The sequence below is a fragment of the Papaver somniferum genome, chromosome 10, assembly GCF_003573695.1.
Source record: "Papaver somniferum cultivar HN1 chromosome 10, ASM357369v1, whole genome shotgun sequence".
Lineage (NCBI taxonomy): Eukaryota > Viridiplantae > Streptophyta > Magnoliopsida > Ranunculales > Papaveraceae > Papaver > Papaver somniferum.
Window position 1 is genome coordinate 64,157,940 of NC_039367.1, and position 8,758 is coordinate 64,166,697.

Sequence of the window (8,758 nt, forward strand, 5' to 3'; positions counted from 1 at the left end):
AAATACTGCAGCAAACCTCAACTAATGTGCCTAGTCAAAATACTGGAGCAACCTACATTCAAATGGCAACCAACGTGCCTAGTCAAGTATTACAGCAAACACCAACCAATGTGCCCAGTCAAATACCGGAGCAACCTACATTCAAATGAGGTACGTACCCGATATCATTGTTATGTTACTAATTTACCAGATACATAACATATCATGCATGCATATGTAAAGGAATAGAGCTTGGAATATTTTCTACTCCTTACGTCCCAAATTAGATGAGCTAGCTGGTTTTAAATTTTGTCCCATAAATAGATGAGTTATCTCTCTAATCAAGGGGATATTTCTAAAACTACCCTTTTAATTGTTATTATACGAAGTATGTATAATTTGATAGACATGTTTATATTCGTTAGGTAAGTGTTTTAAAATGTTTTCCAACCGTATAAAAGTTTATGAAAAACCGTGGCATAGTTTAAGATATACTAAATCATTTCTAAGTTTTACTAGTTATTATTCATAAGGGTATAATTGTAAAAAAAATACTTAAACAGACTCCCCTTTCCTCCTTGCCTTAAGAATTGTGCAAACTACAACTAGCTCATCTAATTTGGGACGAAGAGAATATTAAATAGGAAAACTAAGAACTTATAACGTTTCCTTTACAAAAAAAAAAAAGAAAAAAAAAAGAAGAAGAAAAACAACACATATTACTTCAATGTGGCAGTGTAATGCCCGGTCAATTACTACGGAAAAGTTATTGATAGAATCGACAACCTTCAGGTCTGCTGGAAGCATTCCATAGTTCGCGATGGATCGAGCAACGACATGGTCTTTACTGACAGAGCAATCATATGTGAGAAAGTCTTTATTTGTCTTAAAGATGGTCAGAGTATACACAACTTCACCTTTAAAAAGGCGAGGAGGCGAGGCTGGAGAATACGTGGGAGACGGTAACTTCGAAATGGTAAACCGAGTCAGATGACATGTCATTGACTTGTCATTGGATGACGCCACGTCCGACTCGTTTTACCATCCGAAGCCACTGCCTCCTCGCCATTTGAAAGGTGAAGATGTGTTCACATCGGTCACCTTTATGACAAATAGAGACGCGTGACATATATTGATTATGCCTATAAGGATCCTGTCGTTGCTCGAGCCGTCACAAACTGTGGGATGCTTCCGACAGACCAAAAGGTTTCCGATTCGACCAATGGCTTTTCCGAAGCAATTGACCAGGCATTACAGTACCACATTGAGGTATTATTTGCAAAGGAAACATTCCCGGTTTTCACATTTTCTCTTTATAAGAAATATTCGAAGCTCTATTCATTTTTTTCCATATGCATGCATGATATTTTATGTATCTGAGCTAAATTGGTAACCTAACAATGGTATCGAGGACTTACCTAATTTGAATATAGGTTGCTTCACTACTTGACTAGGCACATGGGTTGTCGTTTGCTCGGCTACTTGAGCAGACACATCGTATGACATCCCGCGAATTTTTGCACTAAAACTGAGTCCATAATCCCGCGACGCTGTTATCGTAGGTCCATATTTTTCTATTACAGCATGTTCGGTTCAAGGAATTGGATTCTTGGTAATCCAATTCCGGGAGAATGTGACTAATTCCTTGAACCAGACAACACAAATCAACTCTATGTAATTGAAAATTTTGATTCCTAGGAATCCAATTTCCTCCAAAACAATAGATTTCCATTGCATTGGTCTAATAGTGCAATGGAATTGGATTCCACGGTAAAAACAAAAGTAATTGGATTACCTCAACCAAACGCTAATATTTTGAACACAAAATTGGTTAAAAAGACCAAAATCAACAATTCCTGGGTGAAATGGACAGTTAGATTTTGATACTGTTTAAAAGGACAAAAATGTAAAAATAGGCAGGATGTAACCAGTTTCATCGTGCCCATTTTCAAATATTTTTTCTTATTTTTAATTTACACAGGATGTATCCAGTTTCATTCTTGCTATTTTTTAAATTTAAGCTAGGATGAATTCAGTTTCATCCTTGCTATTTTTTTTTGGCCATTTCACCCAAGCTATTTTTTACTCGTCCATTTGAACCGTGATTTAAAAATATTTGGACAAATGACCCATTTTCCGTATTTTGAATTTGAATTCAATTCCAAGAATTGGATTACCCTATAATTGAATTCCTAGGAATCCAATTCTTCCAACCAAACGAGGTGTAAGAATATTTTAGATCTACGAAACGAAATTCAACAAATAATATTAAAAAAATAATATGCAATTTAAATTGAAAGTAAATTCAACTATATTGAATTATCGATGCCAATATCCCATATGAATTATAGTTTATTTTCTTCAGCCGGTGTCTCTGAGTACTCTGTAAAAATATAAGAAGAGGAGGTGAGCAACCACACGCCCAATAAAAAATTTCAAAAAAGTAATATAATGCAGTGGAAAAACAAATCAAACAATGCACTAAAAGCATAACTTTTACCCTACCATACTTTCAATTAAGTAATTAATTTCTTAAAAGTATATTAGAACCTTTATTATTAATTTTCGTTCAACTAAAAATTACTGGCAATTTGTTTAGGTGCATCAAAGCGTTCTACTTGGCGACACACTATTTGAATCTTTTAGAGATTTTTCATTTGTTTGTTGAACATAGACTTTCCAACCAACATTTAAATCTTTTAGACTTGTAAGATCACTGCCGATGGCGACACACAACCTGAATTCGACATCTACGCAAAAACTACTCTCCACGGACACACGCAAGCCTAAAAGTTATTGCTGCCTTGATCTCGGCATAAATACCTCCATTACAACATACTGTCAATTGATTAAAATTCATCTGACCAATGTCAATTTAAGATGTCTATTCCCAGTATATTATTATTAGTACTTTTAAATCAATTTTCCTTTAGTATTCACGTCCAGGACAAGTGATTACCATGACAACAAGACTAGACACGATATCATAGAAACTAAAGATGGTATTAGTTCCACCAGAAAATACACGTAAAATCAACAATTGGAACAGAAAGCATACATCTCAGATATTGTCTTTTGAAAACCGAACGCAAGTGGTAGTCTCAGTCTTACTAAGGAAATGAAATGAGACAAATAACTTATAAATCTGTCCACTTTGGGTATAGTAACTGTAAAAACCCTTAAGCTCGTCAACGCTAGTAGACCAGTAAAGAGACGTCTTAGCCGATAATAACTCGATTAGTTTAACACGAACGTTAAGTAATAGAAGTTAATCTAACAACGATCTAGATACGAAATTAGTACCACTCGATAGATATCGAAAAGTTACTCAGAATGGACTACTCGAACGTGTCAATCGGGTACCGGATGAAGATGATATCATCAGATTAGTTTGAAGGGGAAAATGGTCTTCTTGCTTTAGACCGACCTGGGCTGCCCATATTGTAACATTGGGTTCCTAAGTAAATATCCTTGGATAACTCAAAATCTGGCAGAAGAGATATTCATTTCTCCTTTTTTGGAAAGTTCCATTTACTTTCAAATTTGTCCATACAGATTGCTAACGGTATGTGGAGATCTTGTGGAACTTCATCAACAAAAGGTATGTGGAGACTTGAACTCATCTATCACTCAAAAGTTTATCTACTTTATCTCCTATTTGAGACAAAATTCGTATAGCTATATAGACTTCAATTATGCACATTTGATATTTCGAGCTGAGTTTAACTCGCTTACATATTTCTCGAAATATGTGTTGGTGAGCTTTCGCTTTAACCAAGTTCATCTTATTCTTGACGAAAGTCAAAAGATGATCATGTGAAAATCGCCTGGTAACATCTTATATGATTTGTGTGAGACAGTCACTTGATGTAGACTCAGAATGTTTCGTATTGATCATTCGATCACTTGAAAATTATTTTGAAGCTAATAGTTTGTGTGAGACAGCTATTGTCGTCTTTTAAGAATGTTTCAATGATTTAAATGAAGTTTAGAACACTTAACCTTAATTGGATTATAGACATAGTATGCGTACTTGCATATATGTATCCAAGATCGGTGTAGTATGCATACCCGTATGCGTACTGACAAGGTCAGGTGAAGTCCGGTGCTAGAGTATGCGCACCCGTATGCATACTGGCGAACTCAGTTGAAGTATGTGAACTTTGGTATGCGTACTCATATGCGTACTGATTTCAACTGAAGTTTGGATGTGTGACAGTATGCGTACCCGTTTGCGTACTGTCGAACACAGTCCAAGTCCGACTACTTAAGTATGCGTACCCGTTTGCATACTTGAGTGAGTTATGTTCTAAAATCGGTTATGTCATGAACCAATACATTAATATAATAAAGAATGCAATCTTTTGCAAACCGTGGCTATAATGTTCATGAATCGATTCGGGTGAATAGAACCGATTTTGTTTCAATTGTGTCTTGTATACTTCTATGAGAATATAAACAATTGAAAAACTCTAGAACTAGTTTCATTTGAGTCATTTGAATTAGTTGTGGTTAAGATGAATAAGGTTGATATGAAAGTGTTCATATGGATAACTTCGGTTAACTATTGTTGAGCCAACAAGGTGTACACGTTTAGGTACGGTTACTCATATCTAAATGAAGGTACATTTCATTTGTGTGTAACAAGCTAAGTTCGATCTAACGGTTGAAAGATATTAGCTTGAGTCTAATCAGGTTTTCATCTAATGGTGAACATTGAATGATTTGTTACCAAGGTAACATTGATTGCAAAACCTGATTTGAAAACTATATAAGGAAGAACTCTAGCAACTGGGAAACCTAATCCCCACACCTCCTATGTGATACTAGTTGAGACTAGAGTCGATTCTCCTTTAGCCTTAGGTTTTTTCCAAAACCATGTAGGTTAACAACTTGAAGACTTCATTGGGATAGTGAAGCCAGACCCAACTATTTTCTCTGTAGTTGCGTGTTCTGATCTTGTCGCTTTCTATCGTATTGAGTACTATCTTCTCTAAAATTTGCTCGAGCTTTAATCTCCGATAGGGAAGATAAAAAGTAGTCACAAACATCTTCGTCTCATCATTTGTGATTCCACAATATCTTGTTTCGTTTCCATACGATTAAGATTATTGTAAGGTGATTGACACTACTAGGCTGTTCTTCGGGAATATAAGTCCTGTCTATCAATTGGTTCTTTTGCACCTTGATTTATCAAAAGATGGAACAAAACTTATAGGTATCAATGTGCGAGACAGATTTATCTACCTCAATAGACTTTTCTGTGTAAGACAAATTTGTTTATCAAGTCTTCGACTTTGGGTCGTAACAACTCTTAGTTGTGGGTGAGATCATCTAAGGGAATCAAGTGTGTAGAATCCTGTTGGGGTTCAGAGACGTAAGGAGCGCAATTGTACCTTGATCAGTGTGAGATTGATTAGGGCTCAACTACATTCTAGTCCGAAGTTCATTGGTAGTAGGCTAGTGTCTGTAGCGGCTTAATACAGTGTGGTGTTCAAAGCTGGACTAGGTCCCGGGATTTTTCTGCATTTGCGGTTTCCTCGTTAACAAAATTTCTGGTGTCTGTGTTATATCTTTTCCGCATTATATTTGTTTATACAACTGAAATATCATAGGTTGTGCGTTAAGTTCAAGCAGTTCTTGAATATGGCCTTTAGGTTGTTGATTGAATTGATTGACACTTGGATATTGGTTTGTGATACCGTCCAAGTTGTTTCTCTTATTCAACTAGGCTCGCAAAAATCGTATTTGTTTGATTGCGGATTGAATTGAAAAATTGAGATATAAACTCTTTGATACATTTTTCTAAAGATTGAGTCTGACAGTCTAGTTGATTCTCTTGAAAGTATATTGGAGTTTGTCCATACAGATTGCTAAGCGAAATATTGAGTGTGGTTGTTAGACCCTCGCTTTTTCAAGTGTTATCTTCTCTAAAATTTGCTCGAGCTTTAATCTCCGATAGGGAAGATAAAAAGTAATCACAAACATCTTCGTCTCATCATTTGTGATTCCACAATATCTTGTTTCGTTTCCATACGATTAAGATTATTGTGAGGTGATTGATATTTCTAGGCAGTTCTTCGGGAATATAAGTCCGGTATATCAATTGGTTCTTATTCACCTTGATTTATCAAAAGATGAAACAAAACTCATAGGTATATCTGTGGGAGACATATTTATCTATTCAATAGACTTTTCTGTGTGAGACTGATTGGTTTATCAAGTCTTCGACTTTGGGTCATAGCAACTCTTAATTGTGGGTGAGATCAGCTAAGGGAATCAAGTGCGTAGACTCCTGCTGGAATTCAGAGACGTAAGGAGCGCAACTGTACCTTGATCAGTGTGACATTGGTTAGGGATCACCTACATTCCAGTCTGAAGTTAACTTGGAGTAGGCTAGTGTATGTAGCGGCTTCATACAGTGTGGTGTTCAAATCTGGACTAGGTCCTGAGGTTTTTCTGCATTTTCGGTTTCCTCGTTAACAAAACGTATGGTGTCCGTGTTATTTCTTTTCCGCATTATATTTGTTGATATAATTGAAATATCACAGGTTGTGCGTAAGTTCAGTCAATTGTGAATCCAACCTTTGGTTGTTGATTAAATTGATTGACACTTGGATATTGGTTTTTGATACCGTCCAAGTTATTTCTTATATTCAATCGGGCTCGCAAATTCCTATTTGTTTGATTGCAGATTGAATTGAGAAATTGAGATATAACTCTTTGATATACTTTTCTTAAGATTGAGTATGACTATCTAGTTTATTCTCTTGAAAGTTTATTGGAGTTAGTCCATACAGATTGCTAAGCGAAATATTGGGTATGGTTGTTAGATCTCCGCTTTTTCACTGGCATCACATAGACCATAAATCGTATTTCTTTCTGGAACACTAGCGTCCGAACAACAAATGAACTCCATTCAACGGACATTATGGCTCGACAATAATTTTTGCAGTTCCGAAAATAGGATATAGAGGTGGACTATGCTTAATGTGGAATAATTTTTTACTAGTCTGTATTTTACTCCACTCTCAGATCTACATACACGCGTTTGTTATACCACAACCACCATCGCAACCATGGTTTTGTACCGGAATATATGGTCCACCTCACCTAGAAGCCAGATGGGGTTTATGGAACAACTTTAATGTTATTTTCGAACTGTCGACGTTACCGTGGGTACTACTTGATGTGTGTCGTAACCACAACAAATTAATCAATATTTTTCCACCTAATTAACAAGTAATAAAGCGGTAGTAAGGATCGTTCCCACGAGGAGCAAGAGATTTTTAGTTATAAAATTATCACAAAAAGGGGGGTTTTGGTTTTAGATTTTAAAAGCAAAAGAAAGTAAATAAAGCAATCAAAAGTTTAAGTTGAAATCAATAAGAGAAACAAGATCAAGGAATCGTTCTTCGTTGCAAAACAATGATTCAAGTTATGTTATTTTCCACTTTTTATTAGTCACATATTATCACCAACCGTAGGATAGCAGGTTCGCTTAGCTATCCCCAAAATTCCTCGTTTCACCGAGTAACAGGTCCGCTTAGTTATCAGACTCTATTCAAAAGATCCACCTTGAGGTTCGCTTACAAGATGTAATTCCCCGAACACATTAAGATTTATGAATTTAGGTTTAGTACTAGTAGTTAAACTCGGTTCGCTTGGTCCACTTTATAGCGTTGTTTTCACACACAATTGCTCCAAAGAATCCCTCTGCAAGGTCTCGTGTTTTCTACTTGTGTAAAGTGTCGAGAATGATTACGTATTCCCTAACTTCTACTAGCTTTAGGTTGAGTTAACAAATCAATCCAACGTGCACTCTAAATAATCTATCAAACAACCATGAATGTATAAACATTCTTATTAGTAAAAACAAACGATAATCATGTGAAAACTTCGAAGTAGATTTAAAATAAAACTCAAAACATGTTAAGAACTAGGAATTCATCCTCAATCAATAAGAAAATTAGTTACTCATACTAAGGAGTTCACACAAAGAATAAAGAAAAGAGAAGTGTTGTGTGTGTAAAAGGTGTGTAAAAGTGTGTAGAGAACTTCTCTATTTATAGGCTTCAATTCCCTGGCAATCCTCTTAGGAATAGAATCCCTTTCCCTTTGTAAGTCTTCTTTCCAAGTCCTTGTCTTTCTCAAATCTTCCATCTTCACTTTCCAAATTCAAGTCCAATTCCTCAAACCCATGAGTCTAGATAACTTCACAAATTTCTGTATTTCTTAGTCGCCTGAAAAGTTCTCGGGATCACCGGAATCCGGCCTGAAAAGTCGTAGCCGTCCACCTGAGTTCTGTCGCCTTCGACGAATATTCCGTCAGATTCCGTTAGAGTTAACGGTCAGATGTTAGTTACTGAAGTCAAGCTCTGAGGAAGTCACACCCAGTCAACTTGAGTTAGCTATCTTGATCGGCTGAGTGGTCTGAGTTACTAGTAAGGATCGGTCATCGGCTCACCTGACTCAGCTCATCGTCGGTACGAGTCAACTCGCCGGAGCAGAAAATTCGACAGAGTTTCCTCTATTTTCACGCTGATTCTCAGGCCTATTTCAGGCCTATTCCTGCTTCATACCTGTTAAGAATCCTACACATACATCTAGTCATTTCAATCATTCATTCCAACACCACCAACAACTATTCTTTTCCATCACCGAAAGCAACAACAGAACCCATTGTTCATCTCTTAATCCAGAAGCATCTCTTCTTTATCTGAACCTGACTGAACCCAAGTTTATTTCATCATCAATTATGTTCCAAACCCATGTCTCC